Source organism: Amblyomma mixtum, chromosome 8, assembly GCF_055824585.1.
Source record: "Amblyomma mixtum isolate Tamu chromosome 8, ASM5582458v1, whole genome shotgun sequence".
Classification (NCBI taxonomy): Eukaryota; Metazoa; Arthropoda; class Arachnida; order Ixodida; family Ixodidae; genus Amblyomma; species Amblyomma mixtum.
In genome coordinates, this window is record NC_143019.1 from 136,953,743 (window position 1) to 136,970,904 (window position 17,162).

Consider the following 17,162-nt stretch of genomic DNA (forward strand, 5'->3'; position numbering starts at 1 on the left):
TCTCCAGATGATATCCGCTTTTGGACGTCCGCCGGTAGCGTACCTGTGGATATCCTGCGGATTCACTCTTTCTAGACTATGAATTCGTCGCACATGGCTGCGGTCTACCGCAGCACTTCGTTTTCCTCAAACAATTTTGATGAGCAGATGTGCAATGTTGTTTCTTAAGCACATGCAGATGTTTTGTGAGGGAAAACACTTGTTCTCTAAGTAAAAACTACTATTTTTCTGAACGCTAATGCACCGCGTTGTTTCCGCCGCAGTATGACAAATCAAAGGTTTATTTTGCACTCCATACAAAGAAATGCAGGACACAGGGACAAAAAAGCTTGTCGGAAGACAGCTTGACAGGGCCCCTGCGCCCTTACAAATTGCAGGCTTACAGTGCAAGAAAAAGCATCGCTAAGGACTGAAACAACATGACATAATTACCCCAATCAAAACGAAATTAGGTACACAAAAGAACTGCTACAAAGATTTTGTTGTTTTGACCTTGAGGAGTGATCGGTTGCAGACATTTATTAAAAATTTAACAGATACGTCTTAAGTTCGGCTGGTTTCATGCTGTATACATTTACATCTTTTGAGATTAACTCATTTAGAAGCCTGCTTATACGATTTTCAATGCTGTTCCACCCCTGACTCGTCCTAGAAAACGGAACCAACCACGATTCTTGGTTCCGAAGATAATATTGCACGCCAGGAGGCCGTTACAGATTAAAGTTCTCAGTTGGCAGAGACAGCGGCAGCAGGAGCTCTTTCGACTAAACTTTCTGCAACTTCATTACAGGTATCAATTCTTGATCTACCGGTGCAACACCATCATCGTGTCGCTGTTATCATCGACAACTGTGACGGATTGACATCGACGGACTGACAAGGCTGTCACGCTCCAGCGTGCCAGGAAGCAACACGGCCACCAGGGGACATCAGGGATAAAAGAGCCGACACTGGAGAGCAGCCCTTTAAGTTGGCAGAGACAGCGGCAGCAGGAGCTCTTTCGACTAAACTTTCTGCAACTTCATTACAGGTGTCAATTCCTGATCTACCGGTGCAACACCAGCATCGTGTCGCTGTTATCATCGACAACTGTGACGGATTGACATCGACGGACTGACAAGGCTGTCACGCTCCAGCGTGCCAGGAAGCAACACGGCCACCAGGGGACATCAGGGATAAAAGAGCCGACACTGGAGAGCAGCCCTTTAAGTTGGCAGAAACAGCGGCAGCAGGAGCTCTTTCGACCAAACTTTCTGCAACTTCATTACAGGTGTCAATTCCTGATCTACCGGTGCAACACCATCATCGTGTCGCTGTTATCATCGACAACTGTGACGGATTGACATCGACGGACTGACAAGGCTGTCACGCCCCAGCGTGCCAGGAAGCAACACGGCCACCAGGGGACATCAGGGATAAAAGAGCCGACACTGGAGAGCAGCCCTTTAAGTTGGCAGAGACAGCGGCAGCAGGAGCTCTTTCGACTAAACTTTCTGCAACTTCATTACAGGTATCAATTCTTGATCTACCGGTGCAACACCATCATCGTGTCGCTGTTATCATCGACAACTGTGACGGATTGACATCGACGGACTGACAAGGCTGTCACGCCCCAGCGTGCCAGGAAGCAACACGGCCACCAGGGGACATCAGGGATAAAAGAGCCGACACTGGAGAGCAGCCCTTTAAGTTGGCAGAGACAGCGGCAGCAGGAGCTCTTTCGACTAAACTTTCTGCAACTTCATTGCAGGTGTCAATTCCTGACCTACCGGTGCAACACCATCATCGTGTCGCTGTTATCATCGACAACTGTGACGGATTGACATCGACGGACTGACAAGGCTGTCACGCTCCAGCGTGCCAGGAAGCAACACGGCCACCAGGGGACATCAGGGATAAAAGAGCCGACACTGGAGAGCAGCCCTTTCAGTTGGCAGAAACAGCGGCAGCAGGAGCTCTTTCGACTAAACTTTCTGCAACTTCATTACAGGTGTCAATTCCTGATCTACCGGTGCAACACCAGCATCGTGTCGCTGTTATCATCGACAACTGTGACGGATTGACATCGACGGACTGACAAGGCTGTCACGCCCCAGCGTGCCAGGAAGCAACACGGCCACCAGGGGACATCAGGGATAAAAGAGCCGACACTGGAGAGCAGCCCTTTAAGTTGGCAGAGACAGCGGCAGCAGGAGCTCTTTCGACTAAACTTTCTGCAACTTCATTACAGGTATCAATTCCTGATCTACCGGTGCAACACCATCATCGTGTCGCTGTTATCATCGACAACTGTGACGGATTGACATCGACGGACTGACAAGGCTGTCACGCCCCAGCGTGCCAGGAAGCAACACGGCCACCAGGGGACATCAGGGATAAAAGAGCCGACACTGGAGAGCAGCCCTTTCAGTTGGCAGAAACAGCGGCAGCAGGAGCTCTTTCGACTAAACTTTCTGCAACTTCATTACAGGTGTCAATTCCTGATCTACCGGTGCAACACCAGCATCGTGTCGCTGTTATCATCGACAACTGTGACGGATTGACATCGACGGACTGACAAGGCTGTCACGCCCCAGCGTGCCAGGAAGCAACACGGCCACCAGGGGACATCAGGGATAAAAGAGCCGACACTGGAGAGCAGCTCTTTCAGTTGGCAGAGACAGCGGCAGCAGGAGCTCTTTCGACTAAACTTTCTGCAACTGCATTGCAGGTTTGAGTGCATTCTGTAACTTACCCTCTCTACTACAAGTGACCTTTTTCCGCTGTCGCTGCCAACTGTGTTTTGAGTGTTTTGAGCATGCCGAGTGAGATAGAAAAACTGCGTGATCAGCTGCGGAAAGAATTTCGCGCCGAAATTGCAGCAATGCGCAGTGCAATAGAAAGGGATTTACGTAAAGAAACCCGTGAGCTATCGCAGAGCGTAGATTTCTGCAGCAAGAGTTATGATGACATGTCCGCCGAACTCTCAACACTAAAGGAGGAAAACAAAACGTTAAAAGAAGAAAGCGCTGCGCTATCTGCTGATCGCGACAGCTTACGGAACATGCTCCTTGCTTTTGAGCTTCGGCTGACCGATTTGGAGCAATACTCTCGAAGCAGAAACCTGGAAATTAAAGGGCTTCCCGAAACTGACAACGAAAACCTCCCTGACATACTCCAGAAGATTGGAGAAGTAATCCCAGTGCCCATAACAGCTCAAGATATTGAAGCCTGCCACCGGGTTCCGGCTAAGAAGTTGACATGCCCAAATGTGATAGTGCAGTTTCGCAACCGATCCAAGCGTGACGCTGTCCTGAGTAAAGCAAATGAAGTCAAAGCCACAACTGCTGATCTTGGTTACACTGATCTTGGTCAGTCTGAAAGTTCTGCCGTGTATATTAACGAACACTTATGCCCCACTCTGAAAAAGCTAATGAGCCTGACTGTGGCGAGGAAAAAGGTTAAAAAATGGAAGTTTGTCCGGACAAAGAATGGCAAAATTTTCGCCAGGCAAAATGAGACTTCCACAACTGTCCGCATCACCTGCATGGGCGACTTGGACAAGATTGTCTAAGCCGCTGGTGCTGGTCACGCAGGTCAATACTGCCATCCTCAGAACACTATGCTATACCTGGAAAACAGTTTGCCTTGCAACATTCCTTTAAAGTCTTACACAGAACACAGTTTTTGAAGTCCATATCAATTCGCGATCTCTTAATCTAAACAGGAACATGTTTAAACCTTCCTTGATGAGTGCCGCATCCAGTTAGATGTGATAATGTTCACAGAAACGTGGTATCGGCTAGAGAGTGACATGCTATCTATAGACGGGTACAGTCATTACTTTTTAAACAGAAGTGAAACTCGTGGGGGGGGGGGGGGGGGGGGGGCGTTGCGATGCATGTCAAGCGAAACATATCCTCCGGCATTTTTAAACCATTTACGCGGATCACTAGGGATTATGAATCGTTGTGCGTACAAGCCGAAGAACAATTGTTTACTGTGGTATATCGGCCGCCAACTGGCCGCCATAGCATTTTCTTTGAGTTCGTTGAAGAAATATTAGACTATGTTGCAGATAAAAATTATCGCTTGCTACTAGGTGGTGACTTCAATGTAAACATGGGCAGTGATAACGTTTATTCTTTACAGCTGAATAATATAGTGACTTCGTGCGGCTTCAAAAATGTGATGTCGACACCAACTCGCGTTTCGCTGACTGGACAATCACTGCTTTATCAGTTCATTGTAAACGCAGACACAGCAGTTGAAACTGCGGGCACTATAAGCTATGACATAAGTGGTTACAGTCCCATCTTTATATCATATTCAAGCAATCTCTCCAAGAAAAAAATGCTTAAGCCTCCAGTAACCTCTCGGTGCCTATCGACAGCAAACATGGATTCTTTTCGCGCGTGTGTTTCAGACGGTGACTGGTCTCTTGTATATGAGGAAACAAATGCGAACGATGCCTACAATGCATTCCTCTCTATTTTTCGCCGTTACTATGACACCTGCTTTCCATATAGACGAGTGAAATCGAATGGAAGTATAAGAAAGCCTTGGGTTGGGCCTGATCATCTGAAAATGATAAAGAAGAAAAACAAACTTTTCAAAAAATTCGTGGACACCAGAGAGCCATCTGCTTTCTTAACATTCAAGAAATGCAGAAATAAGTTAAATGCGGAGCTAAGGAAAGCGAAGAAATTGTATTATAATAACCTGTTTACAAATACGTTAAAGAGTCGTCCTCATAAGGCATGGAATGTTATAGACATGGTGTTGAAGGGCCGAAATCCAAGGTTTTCAGCGGCAGAATTTCTAAGCAATACAAACCTCTCCGGTGTTGACTTAGCGGAACACTTTAATACTCATTTTGTCAACTTGACAAATACACAAGATAGCCTGGAAGCAGATTTCACCTTTCCATCTCGCTGCAGTGACACTCTTTTTCTTCAGCCGACCGATGAGGCAGAAATCTGTTCCACATTTCTGAACTTACATAACAGTAATGCCAAAGATGCTGACGACTTGCAAATAAAGCCGGTTAAATACGTTATTGATATCATCACACCCTATTTATCATATATATTTAACTTAGTACTTGAATCAAGCTGTTTTCCAACCGCTATGAAGAAAGCAAGAGTCTCCGTTATACATAAGGGGGGTGAAAAGAATGATATTAATAACTATCGACCGATATCTATACTTCCTGTATTTTCAAAAGGACTAGAAAAACTAATATTTGCGCGTATTAACATCTTTTTCTTGAAGCATAGCTTACTAACCGACTGCCAGCACGGTTTCCGGAAAGGCAGGTGTACTGAAACGGCTTTACTTACAATGAAAGAACTTATAATTAACAACATTGACAACAACTACCTTACACTCGGCATATTTATTGACTATAGCAAAGCTTTTGACCGCCTAAATCATCAAATATTATTACACAAACTGTTTGCTTACGTGGTGTATGTCATTCGTTGCTTGAATCTTACTTATGTGACCGCCAGCAGTGTTTTTCTATTGACAATATCTGCTCGTCTTTTCAAACAGTTACCTCCGGCGTACCTCAAGGTAGTGTTCTGGGGCCGTTTTTGTTCAATGTATATATTAATGACGCTGTTGAAAATAGAAGCACTTCATCATTTGTGCTTTATGCTGATGATATGAGCATGTTTGTTTCTGGCAAAGATATTAGTGCAGTTCTAGCGGAAGCTCAATCTGAATTGCTGAAAATTTGGGATTGGTCCAATCTTAATGGACTAAAAATTAATACAACTAAAACTAAAGGTGTACTGTTCAAAGCCAGAAACAAACATGTGGACATAAACCACCCTCTTGTACTTGGTCCTGAAGTGATAACAATAGTTGATAAACTTAAAATATTGGGTGTAACCTTCTCCGCTTATATGACATAGACTAGTCATATCGAATCATTATCAAAACACCTATCAGCAGCAGCAGGTGCAATATCACGATCCCGGCAGCTCCTACCAGTGAAAGCCAAACTCCAAGTTTACCACGCTCTTTTTGCTTCTCGAATTAATTACTGTACACTTGTGTGGGCTACAACGACCCTTAAGAATCTGTGCATTCTTCATCGTTTGCAAAAGAAAGCTTTGCGCTACATTGGCAATCTCCCACGACTACATGCAACCGGCCAGTTATTTACAGATTTTGGCATTATCAATGTGATGACTGTCTTTGAATTCCGCTTAGTCTACTCGTTGTTCTTTTCAAGTGAAGATTTTAAAGCATTTTTAACCGCTTCTTCTTGCTTAACTAGTCAAAGAAGTGATCCCCGAACCCGTGCTTCAGACATGTGGTTTCTCCGCATCGTCGCACGGGATACTTACTGCAATCACTTACATACCAGGTTCCCTTTGTGCTGAATAAACATGAAAAACTGCGTGCTGATTTCACTACTTTTACTCGGAGACAAGTTCGCGAATATTTTGTGAAACGTTGACACAATCCTTTTCATGCTTTGATTGTATCCCTCTGGTAATACCATGAGATTGCACTGTTATTTCGGTAACCATATATCTATTCTTTATACCTGTGTTTATACCTGTGTTTATACCTGTGTTTATACCTGTGTTTATACCTGTGTTTATACCTGCGTCTATACCTGCGTTTATACCGTGTTTATATTGCGTTTCTACCTGTGTTTATCCCTGTGTTTATGCCTGTGTTTATGCCTGTAATATGTTCCATGTAAAGCAGCTTCCTGCTAAAACTGTCGCCTGCTGATGTATGCGAGGGCCCTCGGCACTCTCAAGCAGTGAGAAACTGCTTTTTCGCTGAGGTGCCCCCCAACCTAGAGTTGGAAAATAAACATTGAATTGAATTAAACAGTTGTAGATATGCCTTATTATTGAATTTCAGGCATGTCTTATATCGCGTTACCAATGGGTAGCTGTACAATTTAATGAACGGTAAAACGTTGTACAGTTGAAAAAGAGGCATTGATGGTGCGCCCCATGAAACTTCCGCAACTTGCCAGATGGCTTTTTTCTGTAATATGTGGATTCTATTAATATTCACCTTTGATGTTGTGCTCCAAACTAAAGAACAATAGTCTATTCGGGATGAAAAAAGGCAATTATATATGTGATGTTTAAGCCTTGCAGGTAAGACATGACGGCAGTTACACAGTACTCCAAGTACTTTCGCCAAACTGGAATGGACATAGTTCACATGCGAGTTCCATACCAAATGTTCATTAAATATGACACCGAGCACCTTAGTCTCTGGTACAAGTGCAATCTTGTCTGACCCGATATAGAGGTCAAATCTGCAACATGTGTTTTTGGGCCACAGTAAAAAGGATGGCCTTAGTCTTTTTAGTATTAATATTATCACGACCAGAGGAGCCGTGAATGTAGACGTCGGGAAGAACCCAAGACCGGGAGCCTTCTTTTTAATTATGGAGCCAGCTTCCACGACACAGAACAGAACAGCGCGCCACGAGAGTCCACCGCCGCTTCGTCGTCGTCTTCGACTCAGCGCGGAGGCCGCGCGGCGCGTTAGGCGCGTGGCATTATTCCCCCCCGCGAAAGCAAACATCGTCTCGATGTGGAATGGGGTATGTACAGTGAGGGGAGGAGGAACAAAAAAAGAAGACTGGGGGTGAGGTGAACTATACAGTGCGCGCTAGATGACATGCAGGGAGAGTCAAGTTCACACGTGGGGTAAGGGGAAAAGGTACGAAACAGCGTGAATACAGCGCTCAGTCACGCGAAAAGTACGGCTTTAAGCGCACTACATGCACGATTTCAGGCCGTTGACGCTGAGGGCCGGCGACCACAGTTCCATGGGGGACAACTTCGTAGTTGACGCTGTTCAGGCGGCGCAGGACTCTGTACGGGCCAAAATACCTATTTAAAAGCTTTTCGCACAATCCCTTGCGGCGCACTGGTGTCCACACCCACACGTGGTCGCCCGGCTCGTAGTGCACGTCCCTGTGCCGAAGGTTATAGTGTCGGGCATCGGCGGATTGCTGGTCCTTGGTGTGCAAGCGGGCCAGCTGACGGGCCTGCTCTGCTTGCTGCACGAAGTGGCCTGCTTCAGGGGGAAGCTCTGCGTCGCCGTACGGCAGCATGACGTCTAGCATCATGCGGACCTCTCTGCCATACACGAGACGGAACGGGGTGAACTGGGTGGTTTTCTGCCTCGCGGTATTATATGCGAAGGTGACGTACGGCAAGACCTCATCCCAGGTTTTGTGTTCAACGTCGACGTACATCGAGATCATGTCCGCCAATGTTTTGTTGAGCCGTTCCGTTAGACCATTGGTTTGGGGATGATATACAGTGAGTTTGCTTGGCTTCAATGGTGTAAGGTCTCAAGAGTGGCATTGGCTGCATCGTGAGGATCATCGACGCTGTCAGACCTAATAAATACGCTCGTGTCGTCTGCATAGATGATGAGAGAAGCACGGTCTGCTATGTTTACAATATCATTGATATATAAATTGAAGAACAAAGGTCTTAAGACACTACAACACCGGATTTCAGGAATTCTGGAGTAGAACAGTTTTCATTTATTACGACGGATTGTTGCCTGTTTGCTAGATAAGATTGCAGGAGATTTATTGATACTCCTCGAAAACCATAATGTTCTAGTTTCGCTAAAAGTGTTTCGTGATTGAGAGAGTCAAAGGCTCTCGAGAAGTCTACAAAAATACCAATAATTAGCTCCTTTGCTTATAAAGATTTTATTATGATTTCCTTTTGTCTCAATAAAGCAAGTAAGGTCGACATTCCTTTTCGAAAACCAAACTGGCATGGGGATATTAAACTGTGTTTTTCGCAAAAGGAATTAATTCTAGTGCAAATAATTTTTTGTAGTCCTTTGGAAAAGGCAGGGAGGAGTGAAATTGGCCTATAATTCGAAAAGTTGTTCTTATCACCTGATTTGTATATCACTACGACCTTTGCACGCATCCTGTCTTCTAGAAATATGCCGGATGTCATGGACAGGCTAAAAATGTGCAGCAAAAGACGAGGACACAAGAAACGAGAGACGAACACCACGAGCGCTCGTGGTGTTCGTCTCTCGTTTCTTGTGTCCTCGTCTTTTGCTGCGCTACAGTGTCTTTGAAGTATGTACCAACAAGCCCAAAAAGCCACGCTACTAAAAATGTGAGCAAGAACCGACAAAATGTGTTCTAAAACGAATTTCAGTGGTTTTATTTTCAGACTGTCAATATCTCTAGCTTTACTGTTTTTTAATCCGAGAAACGCTGCGCAAATCTCACTATTTGTCGTTGGAGAGAAGAAAGCACTGTCTTTGTTGGAGGCGCATAAATACGGAAGGTAGGACATATTATGTTTGCTATCTGCTAGGTTAACGAAATAGGAATTCAAGGCATCTGCTAGAGGTTTTCCTGTAAGAGTATTGCCGTCGAACTGTATATCTAAATTGGTTTGCTGGATTTACTTCGATTTAAGAGTAGGTTTAATGTGCTCCACAATTCGTCAGCATGAGCAGTGTGAGGTCTTGCGAACAAATTGTTGAAGTACGTACTCTTGGCAATTCGGAGAACGTTCGTGACAGTATTTCTAAATTTTTTAAAACTGAACCAGGTCTTCTTTTTTTTCTATATTTGATGAATTTGGCGTACATGTGGGTTTTCTTGCGTATCAGTTCAAGGCACTCGCGCCTAATCATGGCTTACGTATCTTTTTGCACTTTTTTATTCTTTTCAGGGGAAAAGACTGAATATATGTCAGTGAAAATTGACATAAGCTTCCTGTGAGCGTCATTTACGCAGTTACAATTGTATGCCGGTGCCCAGTCTGCCATAGAAAGCTCGTACTTAAATTTTTCAAGAGTGTTTCGGGTTATATCTTGTATAAAAAAAAGTGTATGAAGCGGCCAATGTTTTTTTGGTGCAGTTTGTTTCCCAGAACACGTATATCGGTAAATGGTCGCTAAGAGAAGTCTCTATAACACCACACTTTGTATCTACGTAGCATTGAGTAATGAACATATCAATGAGACTCTCAGAGTCTGTTGTAATACGTGTCGGTTCGGTAATGACATTTCTGAAGTTATTTTATTCAAGTAACAATAATAATTCACTAGATGGGCCGCCTTGCTGTAGTATATTGATGTTGAGATCACCTCCTATAACAAGTGCCAGTTTGTTTTCATTGGCATAACTTAAAAGTTTTTCCATAAATTGGAAGAAGCTGCCGTCGTTGCCATTTGGAGGACGATAAAGAACAACGAACAAACTATTTCCACAGTGCACTGGCAAGGCTTCATAGTTCACACACGAAATACTAAAAGCTGGAAATATGCTTGCTGAATGGGAATTTTCAATCAGCATCGCCACACCACCACCACGTCTATTCTGCCTGTTTAGAAAGAAACTCGAATACCCCGGCAGGTTTAGCACATCGTACTCGGATGTATACCATGTGTCTGTCATCATCAGGACGTGGAAGCTAAAAGATAAAGCTGATAGAAAGGCTATCAGTTCGTCATGCTTATTCTTCGCTGACTGCATGTTGCAGTGAAAAAAACTACTCCAGAAAACTACTGCAGTACTCCAGATCGCGAGGGCCATTACTTAAAATCCCGTGAGAGACAGACGGCAGTGGCTCTCTCAGACCCCTACTCTGCCTCTTTTCGTGATTGTGTGCTGAGCAGTACGCTTTACTGCATAGTTGCCAGCTTTACTGAGCTGTTTGGAGCCAGAAAAGTGCTTCTCTGTCGCGAAGGCAGCAGACATAGATGTCCGGTCGCCGGTATTTTTCGCACAAAGAGCTTCTGGCATCAGCGAGACCGATGAACATGAAACAGTGGAACAGCTGGTGAACACACACGAAAAAAAAGGTCTCAGTCCAGGAGGCACACAGCAGGAAACTCCGACGTACAAGCCATACCACTCGACACACCAGTGTCTTCTACGACAAGTTTTGAAATTGGGGCCAATAACTGCGGTTATGGCCACTGCCTGCGAAACTACGGCCAGCGATGTCCTTTCTTCTGAACAGAATTTTGACATCCATGGAAGAACGAAATACCGTCGAAAACCGACGGCCGAATCAAGACGTCTGCGGGACGATTCCCAAAGGACTCCCCTCCGTAGACATTTTTAAATGCGGTCCAAAAAGCGAAATTGAAAGAAAAAATCACGTTGCCTGGCGTCAGTGAGCCAGTAGATACTGTCCGACCGATGGGACGAGATGGTAAGGACCGGAGAGAGAGAGGGGGGAACGTCCAATGAAGGCTGATGGTGTCAACAGGAATAGCAGAGTAGAGTAACGTGCTTGTGTAACTATCCGTCTAGCAGCAAGTGTGGTTTCTTCGCTAGTCTTATCGCTTCAACTCAGTGCCGAGCAAGAACCTATGGTCGATTTATTTCATTAACTATCTCGTGCGTTCCACGTGTCACTATCTCAGTTCTCGTAATGCAACGGTGTTACGTACGCTATGCGCAGATGCAACTTTTGCTGCAACATGTCTTATGTCCATTAAACTGCAGTTGCCAGTTACCCCTCGTTCTGTCCCCTTCTCGTTCTTCAGTCTCGTCCAAGTTCGCAGTTATTCCTCCTCTCCAACTTGTGTGGTAGGGTTAATTTCTGCTGGTAACTTTCTCCGCGTATGTTATATCTTTGTAGGGGTATGGTTTCACGAATAAAGTTTTTGTGTATCCGTTTTTGGCGAGTTATTCTGACTCTCGTGTTTCTTTTTCTTGTTCTCTGTTGACCGTGGCGCGTAAGGCTGACAGTTAAAATTACTTCGCCAAATGGGCTTCACCTCATATGCAGACGTAAACAGCTCAATCTGTCACAAAGAGAACGTCAATGACTTGAGAAACTGCATACCGAGCAGTCGGATTAATGATAGTTTCGAAATTTGGCCCGGGCCTCTGCCAAAGTTGGCTCGCTCTATCGCCAAAATTTAACCTTGATTGATTTGCAAAAAAATGATGTCCATCCTAATTTTAATGGGCTTTATACGATGGTAATCTCCAAATTTAACCCGGGTTATTAGCCGCAAGCAAGAGGTCAAGCCAAGAGGCAAGAGATAGCCAAGTCATAGTAGAAGCATGAACAGCTATCACTCGACCATTCCGTGTAACATAGTTTATTTATTTATTTATTTCACTACACTGCAAGCCAGAGTTGGCCCAAGCAGGAGGGACGTACAACTAAACAAAACCTATAAAAGCATGAGCTACAACACCTCACGTCAATAAACAAGACGCAAACCCAGAGTAATCAAACAACGATACTAGGAGCCATACAAGAAGCTCTCCAGCTTCTTCTCAAAATACTTAGATTTACACAAACCCGAAGGAAGATTATTCCACTCCGCGAAAGTATTCGAAAAAAAAAACTGTTCTTAAACCCACTAGTTCGTGCGAAAATTGCTGCTAATGACTGCTCATGTACATGTCGTGTTCTCCTAGTGCTCGCCACCTTCACACAATAAGGAAGATCTGCCTTGAGATTTCCAGACATGTAATTATGAAGCAGTACTAGACGGGTAGCTTGTCTTATTATTGCCAAGAACTGTAAATTACTCTTTCGAATTAATGCAGTTGGAGACTCTGTCCGTCTATATTTGCCATAAATAAAACGAACTGCTTTTCGCTGAACGCGCTCCAATTGAGCAATGTCTTTCTTGTTATGCGGGTCCCACACTGCTGCCGCATATTCAAGTCGGGACCTTGAATTTGCGAGTGGTTAGTTAAATCGCTGCTCAATTTTTATCATTGACTCTCACTTAACTAAGTAATCTTTTGCGATCCGCGGTTCTTTCTGCATTAGCCGCACTAACAGAGTTGTGCCTCAGCTAGCTCAGGCCGCTTCATTTCAAGATTGAAAATTTCACGCCACGAAAGGCGGCATAGGCATCCCACAGGGCTGTGGTTACTAACCTCTTGTCCTTTAATCAGGACAATGCAGAAATACACACAGTAAATGAACTCGCTGAGCTCATCATTGAGTACATCATTTAAAAGCGCAGTACTCAAATATTTTCATTTAGGACTATTGTGGAATAAGAAATTTCAAATGAATTGATCTGCAAAAGTGGTTAGTGACTTGCTCCTCTTCGCAAACCAGTACAGTGCTAACTTATTTATTTTGTTTATTTATTTATTTAGCAATACTGTAAGCCTTTGACAGGCCTATACAGGCAGTGGGTTACAAAGGTATTCACAATGTACAACACTTTGTAAAATATATTAACACTAGAACTTGTTATCTGAAACAGAACATCATTACAACCAAAATCAAACGGTAGAAAAGAGCAGGAAAAAAAGAAAAAAAAAGCTTCCGCATTATGGCACTGAGTGAAACAAAGACTCTACCTTATTGACAAAGCTAGACACAGAATTGTCGTCAACAACATCCCCTGGCAATGAATTCCAAATCTCTACGGACGACGGAAAAAAAGAAAACTTAAAAGTATTGCACCGTGTGACGTATGGCCGGATGTGCTTATCATGATTTTTTCGGTTAGTGTGAGGGTGTGGTGGCTGCAGATACTGATCTTTGTTGATGCGCAGCGACCCATGGTAAAGCATGAAAAGAAACTTCATGGCGGCAACACGACGCCTGCTCGCAAGTGTGGGAATGCCTGCTTGTGTTCTAAGAGCACTGACACTTTCAAACCGGGAGTACTTCGAGTAGATAAATCGTAGTGCTTTATTTTGCACCCTTTCCAAGGAATCTGTCAGGTACTGTTGATGCGGGTTCCAGACTATGCTACCATATTCCAAAATTGGTCGGACTAGAGTTTTGTAGGCTTTAAATTTTACTTCAGGAGGAGCCTTGCCTAATTTTCTTCGTAAAAATCCTAGTGTTTTAAACGCTTTTGCACAGGTGTTGTTAATATGTACATCCCATTTCATTGTGCGTGTAAGTGTTACCCCTAAATACTTAACAGTGTCTGTTTGGCTAAGAACGGACCCCCCTAATGTGTAGCTAAACCTTAACAACGATTTTTTATGACTTACACTTAAATACTTAGTTTTTTCTGCGTTTATTTTCATGCCCCACGTTTCGAACCAGAGAGCAATGTTATTTAATGACATATTGAGTTTCCATTGATCCTCTACTCCCCGCACGACTGTGTAAATCACACAGTCGTCAGCAAAAAGCCTCATTTTTACCCCATCGACAATACAAGAGCTAGCATCATTAATATATATAAGGAATAATAAAGGTCCCAGGACGGATCCCTGCGGTACACCTGAAACTACTTCGAGGTTCTCCGATTCATTATTATTTATAACCACATATTGGGTGCGATTTGACAGATAAGCTTCTATCCATGCTATTACTTCCGAATTAATGCCAAGGAGCTTTAGTTTGTGAATTAATTTACAGTGCACAACACGGTCATAAGCCTTGGAAAAATCAATAAAAATGCTGTCAACTTGTTCTCGGGAATTGATTGCTCTCGTGAAGTCATGTGTTATTTCTAATAATTGCGTGACTGTGGACAGCCCTTTTCGGAAACCGTGTTGGGTCGGATTCAATAAGTTTTCTTCCAAGTAACTCATAATTGCTTTGTTAATAATGTGCTCCATAAGCTTGCAACAACCACTTGTAAGCGATATTGGTCTGTAGTTGTCAACTACTAATTTGTTTCCGTGTTTATGAATGGGTATTATTTTCGCGCGAAGCCAGTCAGCAGGGAGCGTGGCAGTTTTCAGTGACTCGATGAATATAGTATGCAGGAAAGGGGATATCTGCTGCGCATATCGGTTCAAAAACAGATTTGGAATACTATCTGGGCCGGATGATTTTTTCGTGTCAACCTGCAGAAGTAAGTTTAGCACGCCATCCTCAGTTATTATTATCTCGGGCATCAGAGAATCAAAAGTTGTCTCAGCTATGCTGACCGCATTTGTTCGCGTGAGAACTGATTGGAAGTACGTGTTGAAGGAATTGGCTATTTCGTGTTCGTCCTCGACGACTATGCCAGCAATTTCTAATTTCCTGGTGTGGTCTCTTGGTTCCGCCAAATTTCGCCAGAATTTCTGCGGTTGTGTTTTCAAGAAATTTGCTAATGTGTCGGTAAAAAATAACCTCCTTGCTGCCCTGATCTCCAACCTCAGTTGACTTGACAGCGCAACCACCTCTAATCTATTGCCTTTTATTTTTCTCTTTCTACGCAATTTTCTTTTCAGGTGAATTATTGAACGTGTTAACCACGGAGCTTTGCGTTTAATTCTTTTCTGTCTTGTCGGAATGAAGTTGGATTCGCAGTGCGCAATCGCATTCTTTAGTTTTACCCACAGGCTGTTTACGGACACTGGTCCTCGGGATTCTCCGGTTGAAAAATCATCTAGCGCTATGTCAAGGAAGTCTATTACACTCTCATCTTCAGCCCTGCTGTAGTCTTTCACTGCTTTCATCGAAGAACTTTTACGGCGTTTGTTGCCCGCGCTGAAGTTACAGCATGTTAATACAAGCATCTTGTGATCAGAGATACCTTCTTCTATTGTTATTACTGGATTTAATGATTCTGACAGGAAGGCAAGATCAAGAATTGCGTGGGAGTTTCCTTGCACTCGAGTAGGTTCTTTAACAATTTGTGTCAATGAGAGACTGAACGTTATATCTAGGAGCCGCTCACAGCTACGCACTTCTTTATTTCCAATCGTCATTGTATCCCAATGAATTCCCGAAAGGTTGAAATCCCCACTTAAAAACAGTTTAGTCCGGTCGTAGACTTTGCTATGTAAGAAGTCATGCATTTGCGTAAGATAATCTTCGGTCTCCCCAGGACGTCTGTATATGGCACCTATTAATAGCGAAGATTCGTTAAATCTTAAATTGCACCAAGTATTTTCATGATTAGCTATTCCGGGGTCTTGGTGGAATGTCAGACTTTGTTTAATGGCAATCGCCACCCCGCCTCCCCGGCCATCACGATCTGAACGAAGTAGCGAGTAGGAGGGAGGGATTATTTCATGATCGTCTATACTGGAATGCAACCATGTTTCTGTGATTATGACCACATCGGGGGAATACAACAGCAAAAGTTCTTCTAATTTGTCAGTTTTATTGACAATGCTTCTGGCATTAAAGCTTAAAATTGTAAGTTGTGCTGTAGTATTCTTGTGTCAGTCCTGCTCACTTGTATTGCCGTTGACAGTGTTTTGTTTTCGATTCACTAGAATTCGCTTGTTTTCTGTGTCGTCCCACACATACATATCATCATTAACCTTGAGTTTGTTAAACACTAGAGCTACCTTATCGCCTATCGAGCGCTCGATTTTAGATGATTCCCACAACTTTCGACGCGTTTCTCGGACACTTGCCGAGAAATCCTCTGATATCGATATTGCACTGTCTTTCAACTTGAAGCAATTGCGCAATACTTCCATCTTTTCGGCAAAATCGTAAAATCGCAGGATAACTGGTCGTTCACGACGGACATTTTTAGAACCAATTCGGTGAATTCGTTCTACAGAACGGACCTCGATGCCCAGAATGTCTTATGTCTCTTTTATGACTGCTTGTTCCAGTGCTGCTCTGTCTTCTTTAGCGCCTTCCTTTAAACCGAAGGTGACCAAGTTATTCCTTCGACTACGATTCTCTAGATCGTCGATTTTCCTGTTTACATGTGTAAATTCTTTTTCCATGTCGCTGACTGCTTTCCCGCATTCTTTTACCCTTTCATGGTCTTCCCTCAATGTGGCGAGTGATGCTTCCATTTCGGTCAGCCTACGCTCCACACATTGCAAGCCATTTTGCAAAGTAATTTGTGACGCCGTAATCTCTGACACCATAGCGTGTATCTCATGCAATTTATCCGGACCGGGGTTCTCCTCTACGTCACCGCTGAGCTTCAGCAACAATTTGGCTACACAGAGCATTTCACAGCAACAGCACAACAAGTACTGCGGGCTCGGCAGCACAACAAGACCAACGCAATTGCTCTTTACAGATTTGACATTGGACCATTTGTCAGTAACCTGAAGAACGAAGAGCACACATTTTAGCATGGTGCGCCGATCGGTGCCGCCGAGCCCACTGAGTCGTCCGCTGTGCTGGCTCTTTCTTTTAAAGGCTTCCCACGAAGTCCCGGATGACGCAGGTGTCCCGGATGTCGCACCGAAATCGTGATCCAGCCGGGGGATATCGTCCACGTGCTTCTGCGTTGTCGGCTTTAGTGCCAGCATGATGACCGGGCGGAAC

The 17,162-nt window shown here is 44.0% G+C and overlaps 1 protein-coding gene across 5 annotated transcripts in view; it reads right to left on the bottom strand.

Annotated features, from left to right (window-relative positions):
- LOC149334580 (uncharacterized) overlaps positions 1 to 17,162 on the bottom strand; it is a 61,639-nt gene that overhangs the window by 22,387 nt on the left and 22,090 nt on the right. The gene's annotated exons all lie outside the window — the stretch shown is intronic.